Below are 19515 nucleotides of genomic sequence, written 5' to 3'. Positions count from 1 at the left end.
ACCTTCATTGCATTCACTGCTTGTGGGTTGACAAATTATTCCCCTGATGTTTTCGTTAGGACTCCTTACACCATGTTAAATTCACACAGAAATAAGGTAAGAGCTTATGCAACCTCAAAATACAAACAAACAGTGAGAGACCACTGATACAGATTAGTCATGCAAGTAACACTTAGCTCTGTTCATTGTCCAGTCCTTAAACGTGGTCCTTGATGTCACCAGTCGCAAGCCGTCAGTGTTGAGCTGCGCCTTGAAGGTTGTGCAGGCTGGGGTCACGCTATAAGAAAGAATAATGTGTTATTCTTTGAATGCACTCATGCAGTCATTCGTTCTCATGCCGCATCCGTTCATACACACACTTTCATTATTTTTCCCGGCTAGATCAAAACGTGGATCCCCACGACCTGTGGTTCATATGGGCTTATCTTTAGAACCTAAGTTGTTTACAAATGCCAACACGAACTTCGCCGCGTGTGGCTTGGGGCATCTAACGTTATCCTCGTCTTAATGACACCAGCGCTGCGTTCTTTTAATGACTGTTACTCGCGTTATTACGCGTGGTGTGAAATCCTCCGGAGCGTGGAGGCAGGTATAACAATTGCATACAACACCCCCCGTGGTGCTACTTAGCTTGCTGTACCGGCTCAGGGGCGATTGATATGGGCTGAGGCTGAGTGCCCCCTGCGCTTTCCCCAACTCCCTCTGCGGGCTTTCTTGACTGTCTGCACTGTGCATCCCCACACCCTCTGCTGCGCGTAGGAAACTTATCTGTAGGCTGGCGAGGGGCCGGATTCAGAATCTGGTGGGCGGGGCCCCTCACGCGAGCCTTTCGCTGGAGCTCTTCAAAGCACGTCCTCCTCCTCAAGACTCTCGAGCACAAGCCCCGTGCTGGAGTGGTCGCGCATGCGCATTGCTGCGGGCCACACCTGAACCGCTCCCTGATTGGCTGCTCCTGCTCCAAGCATGCTGGGTAATGTAGTCCAGATGTCCCTTTGCCCTACAGAGAGGACAAAGCAGTCTCCTGTAGGGCAACACCTTTCTTCTGCTGGATTTCACTGACTGTTTATTCTCAGAACATAGCTCATGATGTACCACACATGCATATTTACCTCCCTGAGCCCCTTTTGCACCTTGTGCCCATATGGTCTGGTTTGTTTTGGGTTTTTTCCTGACATTCACAGTTTCTCCTCTCCAACTTATAGGGCTTTGGATTTAACAACCTGTGGCAAACATTAAGGCTACAGGACCCCAGCACCTGAATACATCAATACACAGGATTAGAGGTTAAGAGATAACTGGACAGCTTCTAGCACAAACTTAAAAGAACCTTTCTGTCATGCGCCAGCAGTGGAAGTGCTGGATCCGGTGGAAGATGCGATAGTGTGACTGGAACTGTAACCATACTCTATTTCTATGGGCGTTTCCTTTTCCCCAATGTCTTGTATCCGTCTTTTGGAAGCTATCACCTGCTTGTACTTTGCTCCAGTTGTACTAGCCCATTTAGCATTCTACCTTTACAAGCCTTCTGTTCTGTCTCCCGACACCTGTCCTGTATCTTAGTCGATTAATTTCTGTACCGTTTCTGGCCTTCCGTCAGATACAGGTTTGTTTTGCCTTGTTTACTTTTGGTTTCCTCTCTCTCATTCTATTCCGCGCCTTCACAGCTCTGTACTTCTGTCTAACCGTACTTTAGCAGCATTGTACCCTTCAATCCTGTACTGCTAGTCTGCCTTTTTAGTTCGTTTCCTCACTCGTAACTGCGTTATGAGTTTTCTAACTGTACTTGGTTTCCCCGTCCGGTTTTCTCCCCGGCGGAGTTCAGTTCTGTTGCTGCATCCTTCTGCGACACCTCCTTTGAATCCCTTTCCTCACGTTTTTATCTCATTCTTGTCGCTTTGCTCCCTCCCTTCTTTCCTTACCGCTAGTCTTCTTCTGTCCATTTCTTGTTTAGGGGATCCTCCCCGCCTGTATCCTCTTCTCCCCTCTTACGTGTATCTTTCCTGCAATCTATAGTAGCGCCCTTCCTTGCTGTGACAGTGCTCCCTTCTAGTCTCTTGTGTGGAAGCTGGACTTACCTGGATAACATAAGGGAGACAGTGGCCGCACCTCTGTGTGGTTCCTTTCTGCTGCATTACAACACTCAACCCAATTCAAGAGCAAGAGGACATATTTTCACTTTCAAGTTCTACAATCAAACTAGATCTCATTGACTACAACAGGGTTTTTTCTGCCATTATGGCTTTTTCCCTGGACTTTTGGGAGCCTGCTCCTCGGGTTTCCCGTGACCTGGGAACTCTAACGGGTCACAGTGGCCTCCGAAGGAGCTCGTCCTTATTTACATCAAAAGAAGGACAAGAAATCTAAGGAGACTAAGAAGTGGAAGAGACAGGTGAGGAGGAGGAACGGGAGGGATTATCAAGCCTTGAAAGCATACAACGCCACCCAGAATTCATGGCTTCACTGTAACAATACCAGGAGCGCAAGTGCACCCTGCTGGATATCCAGTGCCTGCTCTCCAGTGGCAGAAAGCAGGTTCATGGGCCACAGGTGCCCCTTGACAGCTGCAGCGATAGCCAAATCTCTGCAGCAAGGGGCTGCTTTTAGGATATGCATCCCAGTTCCCAATTCACACTATGAGAGTTATCCTGTTGGCAGTGGTAAACTATAAAAAATAAGCTATACCTAAGTTAGGGTATGGTGACTATCATCTCTTATACTTCTTAGAGCCAGATCAATTTGGTATCACATGTGTCAGCTGTGAGGAGTCGGGAATGAGCCTCGGATACAAGTTAGACATGGTTTTGGCTAATGACGTATTGATAAATAAAAGGGGTTGGAAAAATGCCTCGCTGTCCCTGCACTAACAGTGTTTGCCTACCTAAACTCAAAACTAAGGGCCCAATTCATAGAATCCAGTGCAGAAGTAGCACAAGCACAGCGTGGTGCAAACAAGCAATTGCGCAGCACACGTATTCATTGATTTTCCGAGGCATCAGTAGCCGTGGCGCAATGAACATAAAGCAATGCCAGTAACGCCCCCAACACGCCCCAGTGTGCAGGACAAAGTCAGTGAAATGCCTACTACGGCGCAAGGCCCCGCGCCATCCGTGGGACAGCACATAGCCCCCCCCATTGTAATTGTGTGAAAAATCAGAGCCTACCCCGCTCGCACCAGCCAAATTGCATGTGAAGACCCGCGTGTACCCCATCCGCACCCCAGCTTAATCGCGTACCCCGCTCACACCAGCCAAATCACGTGGAAAGGGCCACGCGTACCCCCATCCGCACCCCAGCATAATCACGTACCCCACTCGCACCAGCCAAATTGTGTTGAAAGGTCCACGCGTACCCTATCCGCACCCCAGCATAATCTTGTATCCCGCTCACACCAGCCAAATCGTGTGGGAAGGCCCGCGCGTACCCCGTCCGCACCCCAGCGAAATCGCATACCCCGCTCACACCAGCCAAATCGTGTGGGAAGGCCCGCGCGTACCCCGTCTGCACCCCAGCGAAATTGCATACCCCGCTCACACCAGCCAAATCACGTGTAAAGGCCTGCGCATACCGTGGCCACACCACAGCGTTATCTCGTCCCCCGTCCGCACCACAGCGAAATCGAATACCCTGCTCGCAACAGCCAAATTGCGTGTGAAGGCCTGCACATACTGCGTCCACACCCCAGTGCAATTGCGTACCCTGATCGCACCAGCCAAATTGCGTGTGAAGGCCCGCGCGTACCACATCTGCACCACAGTGTAATCGCATACCCCACTCGCAGCCAAATCGCGTGGGAAGGCCCACGCGTATCCCGCTCGCACCAGCCAAATTGCGTGTGAAGACCCGCATGTACCCTGTCCGCACCACAGCGTAATCTCGTACTCCGCTCGCACCAGCCAAATTGCGTGTGAAGACCCGCGTGTACCCTATCCGCACCACAGCGTAATCTCGTACCCCGTACGCACCAGTCAAATCACGTGGGAAGGCCCACACGTACCCCGGTCGCACCAGCCAAATTTACGTGTGAAGGGCCGTGCATACCCCTTCCGCACCCCAGCGTAATCACATACCCCTGTCGCACCAGCCAAATCGCGTGGGAAGGCCCGCACATATCCCGCTCGCACCCCAGCGAAATCGCATACCCCGCTCGCACCAGCCAAATCGCGTGTGAAGGCCTTTGCGTACTGCGTCCACACCCCAGTGCAATTGCATACCCTGATTGCACCATCCAAATCAAGTGTGAAGGCCCACGCATACCCCGTCCACACCACAGTGTAATCGCGTACCCCACTTGCACAAATCACGTGGGAAGGCCCGCGCGTGCCCTGGTCGCACCAGCCAAATTTGCGTGTGAAGGGCCGTGCATACCCCTTCCGCACCCCAGCGTAATCACATACCCCTGTCGCACCAGCCACATCGCATGTGAAGGCCCGCGTGTACCCCGGTCGCACCAGCCAAATCGCGTGGGAAGGCCCGCACATATCCCGCTCGCACCCCAGCGAAATCGCATACCCCGCTCGCACCAGCCAAATCGCGTGTGGAGGCCTTCGCGTACTGCGTCCACACCCCAGTGCAATTGCATACCCTGATTGCACCATCCAAATCAAGTGTGAAGGCCCACGCATACCCCGTCCACACCACAGTGTAATCGCGTACCCCACTTGCACCAGCCAAATCCCATGGGAAGGCCCGCACATACCCCGGTCGCACCAGCCAAATTGCATGTGAAGGGCCGCAAGTACCCCTTCTGCACCCCAGCATAATCACGTACCCCTGTCGCACCAGCCAAATCGCGTGTGAAGGCCCACGCATACCCCCAGTCGCACCAGCCAAATCGCATGTGAAGGCCCACGCGTACCCCATCCGCACTCAGCGTAATCGCATACCCCGCTCGCACCAGCCAAATTGCGTGGGAAGGTACATGCACAACTCCCCTGGAAGCAGACGCCTCCTTACGGGACAGGCAGACCCCAGTGGTGGACTATACCCCCAGGCAGCCTACACCCCATGGCCCCCCATCACCCGTGACCATACCCCACAGGCAGCCCACACCATATGGCCCCCATACACCTGTGAACATACCCCACAGGCAGCCCACACCACATGGCCCCCTCATCAACTGTGACCATAACCCGCAGGCAGCCCACACCACATGGGACCCCCACCATCAACCGTGACCATACCCCGCAGGCAGCCCACACCACATGGGACCCCCACCATCACCTGTGAACATACCCCGCAGGCATCCCACACCACATGGCCCCACCATCAAACGTGACCATACCCCGCAGGCAGCCCACACCACATGGCCCCACTATCAACCGTGACCATATCCCGCAGGCAGCCCACACCACATGGCCCCACCATCAACCATGACCATACCCCGCAGATAGCCCAAACCACTTGGGACCCCCACCATGAACCGTGACCATACCCCGCAGGCAGCCCACACCACATGGGACCCCCACCATCCACCGTGACCATACCCTGCAGGCAGCCCACACCAAATGGCCTCCCCATCATCTGTGAAAATACCACGCAGGCAGCCCACACCACATGGCCCCACCATCAACCATGACCATACCCCGCAGGCAGCCCACACCACATGGGACCCCCACCATCAACTGTGACCATACACTGCAGGCAGCCCACACCACATGGGACCCCTACCATCACCTATGAGCATACACCGCAGGCAGCCCACACCACATGGTCCTGCCCCATCAACCGTGACCATACCCCACAGGCAGCCCACACCACATTGGACCCCCACAATCAACCGTGACCATACCCCACAGGCAGCCCACACCACATGGCCCCCCCATCACCTGTGAACATACCCCGCAGGCTGCCCACACCACATGGGAAACCCACCATCACCTGTGAGCATACCCTGCAGGCAGCCCACACCACATGGCCCCCCATCAGCTGTGACCATACCCCGCAGGCAGGCCCCGCCACATGTCCCCGCCCACCTCCTGTAACGGCAACCTGCAGGCAGGCCCCGCACATGTTCCCACTGCCCGCCTGTGACGGCAACCTGCAGGCAGGCTCCGCCACATGTCCCTACCCCCTGCCTGTGATGACAACCTTCAGGCAGGCCCGACACATGTCCCCACCCCGCGCCTGTGACGACAACCTGCAGGCAGGCCCCGCCACATGTCCCTACCCGCTGCCTGTGATGACAACCTTCGGCAGGCCCGACACATTTCGCCACCCCCCGCCTGTGACGACAACCTGCAGGCAGGCCTCGCAACATGTCGCCACCTCGCACCCCAAAACACATTAGCCCCACATACAATCATGCAGCACATGGCAACTAAAATGCCACCCCACAGTGAACCTCAACACCCATCCATTGTTCATGCTCCCTAGTACATTACCCATGGCATGTGAATCCTAATATCACACATGCATGCATGTGTGCACACACATGAACAACATTGGTCAACAGCGGGGACCATCGAGACCAGACACCACTTTCATTGCAACAGGTAAAAATATATTAAACAATCAGTATTAAAATCATACTCAGTAAAAACAACATATAAAACCAGCATGAATTAAATAAGAAAACAAAGGAGCGTGAAAACGGAAATAAAATGGATGTTCAAAATGAAAAACTCAAACATGTGGTCCATGGCCATCAATGCAAGTCCAAATAAAAACACAAATGAAGAGAAAACCATTCCTTCATGGTGAACTGATATTGAACCCGGAAAAATACAACTAGGGTCCAATGTCCCAAAACATGTCTTAAAATCCTAAAAAATTAACTTAAAAAAGAACTATGTACAGAATGTGGAGCAAAGTCCAGGAACTCCAAAGACAAAAACGCGAAATAAATGAAACCTACACCTAAAGAACTATATACAATGGCACTGGGCTAGTCCTCCTCCACGCCATGATCCCTCTCAGTCTCTGCCAGGGCATCATCGAACACTGCGTCCACTTCCATAAGCGGGCCTCCGCTTCCCCCTCGAGGGCTTGCAGGGACTCCACCATTCTCCTCTCAAACTCCCTGCAAGTCTCCTCAAGGACGTCCGCCCGCCTCTCTGCCCGACGCAGTGAATTCTCCGCCCTGCCCATGGCGAGTCGTGCCTCCTGTGCCGCTGCCGCTCTGCCCGGATCTACGCTCCAACACGGAAGACATCCTTGTCGTAAGGTCCACATTTGCCTTCTGCCCGATGGCCGATACCTTCCCCTCTGATGATGAACGCCATGAGTCCTGTTGCCTCCTACCATGAGCCTGCTGCTGCCCAAATGCCCGGTGGCTGCGCCACAATGACAGCCTCCAGGATGATGACAACCCCCGGGGCCGTCATGCACGTGCCCTGCTGCTTGGTGCCTGCATTTCCTCCATTTCCATAGCTCCTGTTGCTCCGGTGACCATCTCTGCTGATCCTCCTTCGACTCCCGACTGTGGCCGGGATGTGATCTCCACCAGACTGGCTGCCGGGGTTGGGACAGGTACACAGGGGGCCCTGGTGGTATCTGGGCCAGAAGACAGCAGGGAGGATGACTGGCGCACAGATGAGGAGGGGGTCGCAGCAGTGGCCAGCACACGTACCAAATTTGTGACCAGGAACCGAGGTAGCCAGTTCATGAGGCGACAGACCTCAGTGTGATGTGCAAGCCCCCGAATGGAAGCCTGCACCTCATCACGAATGGTGCCTGCATGCTTCGCGATACCGGCCAGCAACGGTTCCACGCTGTCACGAATTGCTTCATCCGCATGTAGTGGTAGATCCGTTTCCGTGGATACATCCACCACCTGCGGATGGGTCTGGTCTGAGGCATGCCCGCAGGTGCATACTGGTGCAGTTCCATGGACAGGATCAGTCACAGGCCCCTCCAGGTGACCTGCACTGCCTCCGGCCCCTGACCCTGGACTGCACCAGTCACACCTACCTCATCACTCCCGCCCCGCCCCATGTGCTGGGTTAATGTGGCCTCCTCCTCCACCACCACCAACCTGGATGACTCTCCACTGTCTTCCACATTGGATTACCCCTGTGTGGGCTCACCTGTCCCTCCCACTGCTGAGGAGCCCATGACCAACTTCACCCTCTTGGGCCTCCCCTCAGCAGCTGCGGCCGTTGTTGCAGACGTGGCACCAGTCGCCTCGCTCCCGGAAGATGGTGGTACCTGGGAGGATGACTGGGCCCTGCGTCTGTGCGTGGTGGAGGCATCCCTGCTGCAGTGCTCCACAGCACCTTCTCCACCCTCTTCTTCCATCATCGCAGTGGATAGGGAAACATAGAACACGAACATCAGGCTACTGAACATATGTGCATATGTGTGTTTGTCACAATGCAAATGTACATCAGTTGCACTGTCAAAGGTCACAACCATCATCACCCTCTACTACACACAGGGAAGTGCCATTCATACACATTCACAAACATGTCTGTCATTCACAACAGACATTCACATCCTTGGACAAGGCACTGACACAAGACCATAATTGTGTATTCAGCTCACACACATCATGGGACATACACATCTCATTCACACACATCACCTGACAGTCATGAGGCAGGCCATGGAGCTATCACATCACAGTGCACCCGAGGGCAAATTGGCAGCGTGAGGCAATTACAAATCAAGAACTCAAGTAACATACATCCCAGAGTGTTGGCCAGTCATACACTCACTACTCCGACACATGCACATGTACACCATGCATGTCCATGATGGTGACACAAGCACCCATGTGTCACACCTCTTGCATGCCCCAGTCGAGATATAGGCATGCAAACATGTGTACATTGTTACAACACAGACACCATTGATGTGGGACACGCTTGAATGGACTCACATGCAGCACTGTCAGGGACATGCACACAGATTTCTATACAAGAGGCATGCCAGACATAAGGCCGAGGTGCACACTCCAGCCACACGTCAACATGCACACGCACTATGGTGGACAAGAACACATGAACACTTACCAGTCGACTCCAGACGGAGCACCAACTCCAAGACCTGGGGGTACAGCGCTGGGTAGAAGCGCTCCAGGACCTTCATCATATCGGTGGTCAACCGACCCCTCGCTCGATCATCACCAGCCTTGAGGAGGCACGGGATCTTGTTGTGGATCCTGGACTTAAAGACTTCCCAGCGCTTGTGGACATGTTGGTAGTCGCAGGGTGCCACCCCCTCTGCTTTGATGGCACCCACGATGTCCGCCCAGATCTTCTTCCGTCCTTCATTACTAACTTGCAATGGGCCGTGGAAGAGGGCATCATGATGCCCCAGGACTTGCTCCACCAGGATGCCAACTTCCCTGGCTGAGAAGCTGACAGCCCTCTGCCTCTCTTTCGGGGGGTTGCCACTGGCCTCGGATGGTGTTGTGTCAGACATGGCAACCCCGAGGCAGGTGTGGGTGGACAAGGTCGTCCTGGGGCTGGGCTGTGGAGCGGTGGTATGGCAGTTGGGAGTCTTCAGGATCAGCAGAGGTGGTAACTACGACAGGATCATTGGCAATGGCTTCAGAACAGGCACCAAAATTCAGGGCACGTGGGCAGCAGGCACACAGAGTGGGCTGGCAGCAGCAGATGGCTAATAGGAGGCAGCTCTGGGCAGTTGGAGGCAGGTAAATTGGCTTGTAGGCAGGAGCGTGGGTCTACCGTGTTACTCGCGTGGCCAGCTGGAAACAGAGTGACTCTGCACATGCGGAAATAGCGCGTTAGCATGGAATCAGAGGAAAGGCCCTAAGCGTGTAAGTTACGTGACACGCCCTGAACGTTGGGGTTCAGGATTGGGATAAAGGTGTGCGTAGGACAACATTACAATGTAAATGCATTTCGTGGCGGATGGACACATGGACTTCAGAGTATTTTGGGGTCCCACGTGAATTGTTCACTACTGCTCGAGTTCGTACTTCTTCTTTTGGCAGGAGAGTTGCCTAAGTGCTCATTTTTCTTTCTACAAGGCAGACGGTGAGTCGTGCACGCATTTTTCATACTGTGGTTGCCCCTGTGTGTCGCGTACCCCATTTCCGAGGTCATAGTACCCTATGTGTTCCTCGTGTATGCATTGTTTGTGTCGCTGGGTGCCACAGAGTACTGTGGGACATTTTTTCTTTACACGTGGGCTACTGAGTGGTCTATTTTTGTTTATGGGGTGCCTGAGCATTATGTGACCCATTATTTTTTCACCAGGGATTACATAGAGCCTTGCTGGAGCACAGTGGTACGTTTTCCACCACGTCCCCTGCCCCCTCACTCCAATTTCCCAGGACAATTGTTTGCTGCACCTCCCCTTGCGCTAGTCCATCAGTGCCATGACTGGGAGAGCAACAAGTGGGAAGGGAGGCAAAGGTGGGCGACCTGGCAGAGGTGGCCAAGGTGGACGAGGTGTCCAGGCCCGTGAAGGGAGTGCTATGCCCCCCACTCAGCAGGGTCAGAGGGATGCAGCTGATGCTCACGTCCCCAGTAGCCGGGGCCACACACCAGCAATGTCATCTGCTGTCCAGGGCAGCCAGGGTGTGGAAGCTGCGGGGGCAGCTGTGGCTACCACCACCCAGGCTCAGAGTCACCCAGCCCAGACTGTAGTGTTCCAGGCACAGAGCCAGAGTGACTCAATGGCCGATTTCCATGTCCCAAAGGCCAAGACACGTGCGGTACAAGGTCCTGGCACCGGCACAAAGGGATACGGAGCATTGTTATCTGCTGTACACACCGGCCAGGTTCAGGAAGCTGCAGGGGCAGCTGTAGCAACCGCCCCCGTGGCTCGGGGTCACCAAGCCAGGACTGGATTGGTCCTGGACCAGTGTGACTCAGGGGCCAATTCCCTTGTCACTAAGGCCAAGACACGTGCGGTGCAGGGTCCTGGCAACACCACCCAGCTACCGATACCTGCAAGCAGACCTTCTGTTGTTACATTAGTGGCTGATGCCATAGGCCAGTCCACCACTACTCCAGCCCCTACTAACCCGAGCAGTACAAGCCACTCAGGGTCTGCACCACCTCGCAAGAAGCAGAAGCGTGCTTCAGTGGTACAGGCTGAGACCCAGACACGGCACAGAGTCTCACACGTCGAGAAAGAGCAATTTCTGGGATCAGGAACTGGACATGCTCATGGACTACGTGTTGGAACACGGCCGTGACATGCTGGTGCAGGCAGGGATCACAGATATGCCTGCTCAGCGTATGGACCACTGGCAGTGCCTCGCGGACCGTATTAGCGCCTTGGGCTATGAGAGGCGCACAGCTGGTGATGTCGTGAAGCGTTGGAATGACCTCTGACGCTGAGCAAAAGATAAGCTAGCTGCCAAGTTCGCCTCTACTCTGGTGACTGGCAGTGGATCACCACCAGAGAACAATGAACTCACTGGACATGAGGAAATCGCTAGTGATTTCACTGCAGTGAAGCAGATCGAAGGCGTGGGAGACCTGCCAATGTATGAGTCAATGTCCGGTGTGTGGTGATGCGTGTGTGTGAAGGCCATGTGCATGTTGCTTGGGTGATGTGTTTTGATTGTCTGCCAGTTCAGAGTACATTGACATGACTGCCATGTGTGAACCATGTGATGTTGGACTGATACGTGCTTGTTTTCATTCAGACTGCATACAAAGCATGTGCTGCACACAAAGACAATCCTCATCACTACACCTGCTCCCTCCTTCCATGACACTCTCTGTCCAGCCTCTCTTGGCCCTATTCCTGCTCCAACTGTGGTGGTGGATAGTCTGTGATGATCTTCCACTTCTGTCGTCACATGTCTGACGTCTCTGAGAGGTCACCCTGCCAGCTGCTCCTCCTCAGAGGCATTCTTCCTTTCCTCTCCTTCCCCCAGAAGCTCACTGTCTCCAGAGGACTGGTTATTCCTATGGTGGGCTACTGCAACATGCTTTACCAGGATTTCTGTGATTGTACTCTGTTCCCTCTGCAACTCAGCCACACCTGGACTGTGTGAAAAGTCATTTAGGCTTGGTGCCAGGTATCTTCCTAGGACTGTGATGATGGCACAGGCTCACAGTGGCTATGAGTGTTGATTCCTGACCCTGTACATTCTCAGCAAGGCCCTATGGGTCCTGGACCTGCAATTCATTTAACTCCATCTCCAGTATTTTCTTCCTTCTCATGGTCTTTGATCATCCCTTTCCTACTCCCTCAGGGTCAGTTGCTCCTCATGCTAATTAGTTTGTGGCTATCATCTTTGTTGAGCTGGGGCCTACCTCTGGTACAGCCTCCCTGCCTCTATGTAACTGGGAGTGTAGCTTCTCCGGGTCTGGAGGCACTTGTGATGCTTCCCATGTGTTGTGCTTTCTGTCCTCCTCTCTCCTGCTGTGGTCCCAGATGACTGAGAGAATGCACTTGTCAACTGCCCCCACTGTGAGCTACGACACGGTCCTCTGAGCCACCATTTGAACCCATGCACTGCCTCTCAGCCATCCCCTGCACTTGGGGGGGGTTGGGAGGGGATTTACTGTATCCATACAACCCACTACCAACACTTTGCACATGATGACTGCACTTACCCTTACACTGCCATCAGGCCGCAACATTGACATTACTGGTTATGTGTTTTCAGTCATAGTTGAGCCCTTTCCAATGTACTGCACTGCACCATCACACTTCAAAACCCTGCTCTCCCCTTCAACATGGATATTCACTTGCGTGATGTCAATGTGACCTACCATTATGGAATCAGTGTGCCTGCCTTCACTGTATTACACCACCCTAGCGTTGTTGCACCCTGTGACACGTGTGTTTTCTAATTGTGATTTGCATGTAATGTCATCTGACATGCTTTGTACATGGCTCATGGACAATAGTCTTCTACTTCCATCTCAGGCTGGTTGACAGTTTGCGCATGGCTATGTTACGTGCCATCTGTGTATTATCATCACTCATGTTTGTGGAAGGACTATGCCAGTCACATGCTTGTGTGTGTGTAGCAGGTGCTATGCACCACATGTGTTATTTTGCCCTTTGACACACATCCATGTCTGCTTTCATGCTACCCTTCACTTTCATTGACACTGCGTGCATGCCTGAGTTTGTGCCATGTGTGACATGGCAGGTTTATGTGTTGGCTGACAACATTGTGATACCTATTTGTGTGGCCAATGCTATTTACATGTGTACTCATGTATTATTTTTTAATTTTGTGCAGGTGATGAGGCACTGGATGCAGTGGAGGAAGACGTGGAGGAGGAGGAGATGGTGGAGGAGGAAATGTATTCTGAGCCACAACCAGGCACCAGTGGAGGACGTGGTGTGGTAGTCCATGACAATCCATTGGTGCTACAGACCATCCTGGCCAGGGGTGTGTCTGAATCAGACATGGAAGCATCATTGCTGCCGCAGGTTAGTGATTCTACAGTGGGTGCTGTTCTGTCACAAACACCTGCAAGGGGGGTAGACCCCTCACAGGGCCAGTTAGTGTTGGAATGTCAGTCTGTGGTGGTTAGGGCTGCATGGTCAAGCTCCACAGTATTGGCTCCTGATCCTGGGGCAGCTGATCAAGGGAGGAATGCAGTCCTGCAGCCACAGGCAGCACCAGCACAGCAAGGCCCAGGTATCCTTGGGTCCAGCATGTGTGGGGTCTGGCAACGCGGTGGCCGTGTGCCACCCGGGAATACTGTGTGGGAGCAATCCATGTATGCTGTTGCACAACAACAGGGGGCATCATGTGAGATGTTGACTCAGGGCATGGATAGGGTAGCCAATTCCATGCTCCCCCCAAAAGACAGATGGAGCTCTAGCAGCAGGCATTACAGACCACATGCCGCTCACACAGGCTGGACATGTTGGCCATTAACAGGAGCCGACAGGCGGAACTGGGGCTCTGTGTACAGCCATAGCTGCTGAGGCCCACAGGGCAGCCCTGAGGGAAGAGAATACCTCCCTCAGATCTACTCTGGGTGCACTCGAGTTATCCTGCAGTAGACGGGCAGAACGGCAGATGAAGCAGTTGATGCACAACATCTCTGTCAAACTACGTGTCACCCGTGAGGTCTTGCAAGCACAGATCCATGCATCCCGTGAGGTCTTGTAAGCGGAACTCTGGACCATCATGCTGCAGAATCAAACCTATCAGGCCTGCATGCTTGCTGCCATTGAGGAGCAGACCAGGGTTATACGTTGCCAGCCTCCCTTACCACGCACAGCCCCTAATGCTACACCAGAGGGTAACGACAGCATCAACAACTCTCCCACTATTTGCTAGCCCTGCAGGCCATGAACCCATGGAGGGTTTTTTAACTTTTTTTATCTCAACATCCACGCATGTGGGTGTTGAGATGCACCCTGCACCTCCTCCCTGCTAAGTGTCCCCCTGGTGCACCTTGGCCAATTTTGATTTTTTATTACTTTTTTTGTGTCTTTTGTGCATTCATGTGACAGTGTGTTGCTTTGTGTGGCATCCAAAGACATCCACTGTGTGTTCCGGCTGGGCCCATACTGGCTTGTCCCGTGTTGGTACCCTACTTGTTTGTGCCTTAGGGTCCAGACACATATGCCACGCCTGCTTCCCCTTTCCATGGGCTTGCAAGGAGGGCAGCGTGTGAAAGTAACTTACACAGAGGCATTGGGCTTCCATTATTTCTGTGGCCAGTCTGAGGTCTAACCTGTGTATACACCCCTAGTGGGGAATCACGATTGTTTGTCCAGTGCATGGTGTGCATACATTTTTCTTTGGACATTGATAAATGTCCTTTTTTCATGTTTCATCTTCATGTATTACCTTACCTGTCTCCATTATTATTGGCCTTTCTGCTGTATGCATTTCCCTGCCCCCTTTAGTTAGCAGAGACACTCTCAAGATAGAAGGGGTCCATGTGGTAGTTTGAGCACATTGAGGCACTTGTGCTATTGTGATTGGTCACTGTCTGATTTTGTCACTGTTGGGTCCTGTGTTTATGATATGTTATGCTGGACAATGGATGTTCCTGTGTACAATTTTATTTTGATGTGTGAGAGTGAGTTCTTTTGGACCTAGTTCCGTTTTATCAGAGTGCACTTTGTGACAGTAGTGTTATGTGTTGGGTATTTATTTGTCACTTTTGACATTGCATGCCATGGCAATGCAATCGAATGACATGAGTTTGGGAGGGTTTAGGTGACACGCAAATATTTAGATGTGTACTTTTGCATGGGCTTAGTGGCATACTGCTTCTTCAATGTGTGCCTTTTGGTCACACGAGATTGGGTTAGTTTAAGTAGTTAGGGATGCACACAATGTAGCACTTCCAAGGACACATTCTCAGGGTGGTAAGGTTGGGACAGTTGATTGTCCCTTTGTCATCATCGATTGTCACCTGGAATGTGCCAGGCCTGTGTGCACTCCGCAGGGGTTGGATTTTAGGTGAAATATTGTGCCACAAGCTGGGTACGGGCTACCACCCCACATGCCCTTTCCCCTCCCATGCAAAGCGGGCGTGCACGTGGTTGGGGATGCGGGGGCACCACCATGTCCACCTGTACGCCACGCTGTGTTGCAATGTTGTGCAGGACACATGCTGACACAATGATCCTGCACACTACTGGTGGTGCATTTAGTAGCTGGTCACCCGAGTGGTCAAGGGAGCGGAAGCGTGACTTTAGCACTCTGAATGCACACTCCACTATGGCCCTAGTTGCAATATGGACTGCGCTGTATCTTACCTGGGGTGGTGGGGTGGGATTCCATATTGGCACCATCATGTAGGTGCTCAGAGGTTAGGCACTGTCCCCTGGGGAGGTAAGAATGGTTGTCATTAGTTGGCTTTGTCTATTTGTCTGTGTCTAACATGCATGCATGTGAATAGCCATTTGTACTCACCAATGAGTCATGTGTTGCCATGCCTCCCAGCTTCCAGGTCCCGGTGTAGGGATGACATTCTGAATATGAAACTGTCATGGGTGGAACCTGGATAGTTGGCATATACAGAGGTAATGATTCCCTTGGCATCACAAACAACCTGCACGTTGATAGAATGCCAGTGCTTGCGATTGCGTTAGATGTGCTCTGTGGCCCTAGGTGGACGTAGGGCCACATGGGTGCAATCAATGGCACCAAGCACTTTGGGGAAGTGCGCCACCCCATAAAAGTCCTGGACCATGGCCTGTCTTTCTGCAGGTGTTCTGGGCATGTACATGTGCCTGCGGACAGAGGGGTGTGCAGACATGATTGCCAACACTTGGTGTAGGCAGCATGACTGCGTGGGCTGTGAAACGCCCCCGACTATGGCAGTTGTCAGCTGAAATGACCCAGTGGCCAAAAATGCAGTGCATTTACCACCTTTTCCAAGGTGCTCAATGCTTGGAAGCACAGGGTGGGTGATGTAAGGTCATCCTCCCACTCAGTGACCAGGTCTAAGAAGATAAGAGGTGGAAACCTATACCTGCCATAGACCTGGTCATCAGGCATCCCAAAAAGGCTGGTCCTGGGTAACAAAAATGCGGGCCCTGGGTATCCTCCTCCTCCTCCTGCGGTGTCCACGATCACAGCTGGGAGAAATGGTACATTCATCGGCGCTGTATACACACGTTTATTTTTCGTGCGCACTTTTATGCATTGTTTTGGGTGCGCAGTGACGCTTACACCAGCTATTGCGTGGCGGATGTGTTTCCGGGTTTGGGCGTCTTTTGCTGTGCGCTGGTGAGCCCTGTTAGATTCCATGAATACGTGTTGTTCCCCATTCATGAATGGTGCCGGTGCATCCGTCGAGGTCTGCGAGCGGGTGCCGTTCCGCCCGTCAGACCTGGCGGGTTGAAAGGCTCCCGCTTGCAAAACTCGTAGTTTGCCGGTCGGGATACAATGGTCCCGGCAAGCTTACCGGTACTGTTGTTTCCGAACCGGCAAACTAAAATGTTCAAATGGGCAAAGAAATAAGTAACTCGAACAAAATGGCTCTCAAGGGCATTACACCTTAATCTAGAGGATGTCTCCCTTCCCCTGGATTCATCTTCACGTTTCTTAGGAATAATTGTTCTGGTCTTTTCTCTTGAGCAGTACCAAAATCATATCCAACTATCTTTGTCCTTTGTTTTGTCAGGATACCTGCTATACTATCCTGCCAGGGTTTCTGATACAATATTTTATTTGTCTCGTGCTCATACACAAGTGTTTCAGAGCACGACGAGGCAAGGGAGGGGAACAAGGGAAGACAAAACAATGATCTTACTAGGCCCAGTGACATTGAGAACGCGCAAGTGCAGGGGAAGGGACAGAGGGAAAGTGCAAGCGAGAGGGGAGAAAAAGGAAAGTGCTGCGCAAAGGGTGCAACAATACAAAAATACAAAAAGGTAGTGCAGCCAGCAAGGTGGCAAGGGCAGGTTTTGAGGGTAGGCAAGGGGTGTCTGGAAGTGCAGGTAAGGGGACAGTAGGGTAACAGATACAGACCCAAGTGCAAGGGTTGCCAGGGGCAGTGCGGGTGAACAGCTGGGTGAGCATGGATCTGTGCCCAAAATCAGAGGGTAAACCAGGTGCACTGTGCCGAAGCAGACAGATCAGCAGGGGAGAGGGAGGGTGAAGGCAGAAGCAAAGAGGAATGTCTTGAGGTGCTTCTGGAACCAGAGATGGTGCTCCTCAAGTTTCAGAGTGGCAGGGAGGCTGTTCCAGACAGAGGCCCCTGCTGAGGAAAGAGATCGACCACCAACTTGTTGCTTGGAGAAGCAACTGATCCCGAGATAGTTGGAGGTGGAGGAGCGAAGAGCTCGAGAACAAAGGTATTTACGGAGGGAAAGTTGAAGGTATTTTGGACCAAGGCCCCAGAAAACCCTGTGGACAATGCAAAGGGTCTTGAATTTAATCCTTGCAGCCACTGGTAGCCAATGAAGAGATTTCAGGGCTGGAGAGATACGATCCCAGGGCTTGAGGCCATGGACAAGTCTCGCAGTCCTGTTATGGATGTGTTGCAAAGGGTGGAGAGTAGAAGCAGGCAGATTTAGATAGAGGCTGTTGCAATAGTCCAGCCTGGAGAAAACCAGGGCTCTAGAAACTGTACGCTTCTGGGGGAAGGAGAGGAAAGAAAGAATATTTTGAGGAGGTGCCATTGGTAAGTTGACTCCTTAGAGATGTAAGAGATGTGAGGAGAAAAGGAGAGTGTGGAGTTTAAGATGACCCCGATGTTCTTAGCTTAACAGGTGGGCGCAGGAGGTGGGCCAAAGGAGGCCGGCCAGAGAGTGACAGGAAAGGAGGGTGCAAAAGTGCTGATGAGGAGAATCTGCATTTTAATGGCATTAAGGCAGAGATCATTGGAGGCATACCACTCCTGGATAGCAGAAAGACAGTCAGAGATGAGAGAAGGAGAAGCAGTGGCAGAGGGAAGCCTGAAAACAAACTGAGTCATCCGCATAGCACTGAAAGCTGGAGCAGAAAGCGGCAATGCAGTGGGCAAGGAGTGCCAGGTATTTGTTGAAAAGCCACGGAGAGATGTTAGACCCCTGGGGAACCCCAGAGGTAGAAAGTGAGATAGAGGAAAGGAAAGACCCAAGTTGGACCTGGGAGGATTGATCAGAGAGGAAAGAGGTCAGCCAAGCCAGGGCCTGACCGTTGATAGGCAGGTTATCACGGAGACGGTTGAGCAGGATGGCATGATTGACCATGTGAAAGGCAGAAGATAGATTGAGTAGGATGAGGACAGAAGGGATGTTAGAGTCAAGGTTGCAGAGCAGGTCTTCGTGGATGTTCAGGAGAGCAGTTTCTGTGCTTCTGGCTGCTCTAAAGGCAGACTGATGGTCATGGAGACAACCAACAGAGTCACTGTGAAGATAAAAGGCATACTCTAGTAAAAAATGTTATTGTCCCTATGGGTCGGCCATGTTTTTTTAAGGCTAAGTGGCTTGATTTTAGAAAACTTTCCTATGGACCTTACCCGAGTTTTCGTCCATTAAACGCACGCGAAAACAAGCACCTGGGAGCCGCCATTTTCTGATAATCCTATCTTTTCCCCGATCGCCCTGGCGGACCTGCTTTTGCGGCACTAAATCAATTCCCCCGCCCCTGAGCCTGACATTATCAAAACATTCATATTCCCCGCCTCTCCCCGTGACGTTACTGTGCTGCGTAGGCAAACGCGCCCAGTCGTCTTCTGCGCGACTCCACACAGAACCCGGAAACCAACACAGATCAACTCACAACACAGCGCGCCACAATTCGGAATATGAAACTGTACTTTACAATGAAACAGCAACACGGTACATTTGGTAAAGTACATTTATTTGGCATCAAATGTTTAGAGAATATTCATATGAACTCCGGAAGACATTTATTTTCTTTTATCTGTATCCGCAATAACTGTTCCGTTTCATCTTGGGTCACGCGCTGTTCCATTATGGCACACAGGGTGTTCATTTTCGTAAAAAGAATCACTTTGGAAGCACGGTGAACCGCAAGGCTGTTCCATCAACTAGGCACTAGTCCAGCCTAAAGGTTGATATGTTGCTTCTAGCCACTAGTACAGCGTAAGGGCATGTGGGCCCTTGGCGATCGTCCCATAATATGGTGATCGTGCTCCAGTTGTTGACACGAAGCTGCAGGTGTCTGCTGAAGAATCCGTCCGCCGGTGTCTCAAACAGGTG

This window comes from Ambystoma mexicanum, chromosome 4p, assembly GCF_040938575.1.
Source record: "Ambystoma mexicanum isolate Mex_15411 chromosome 4p, UKY_AmexF1_1, whole genome shotgun sequence".
Lineage (NCBI taxonomy): Eukaryota > Metazoa > Chordata > Amphibia > Caudata > Ambystomatidae > Ambystoma > Ambystoma mexicanum.
Note: the sequence above shows the minus strand (reverse complement) of the source record.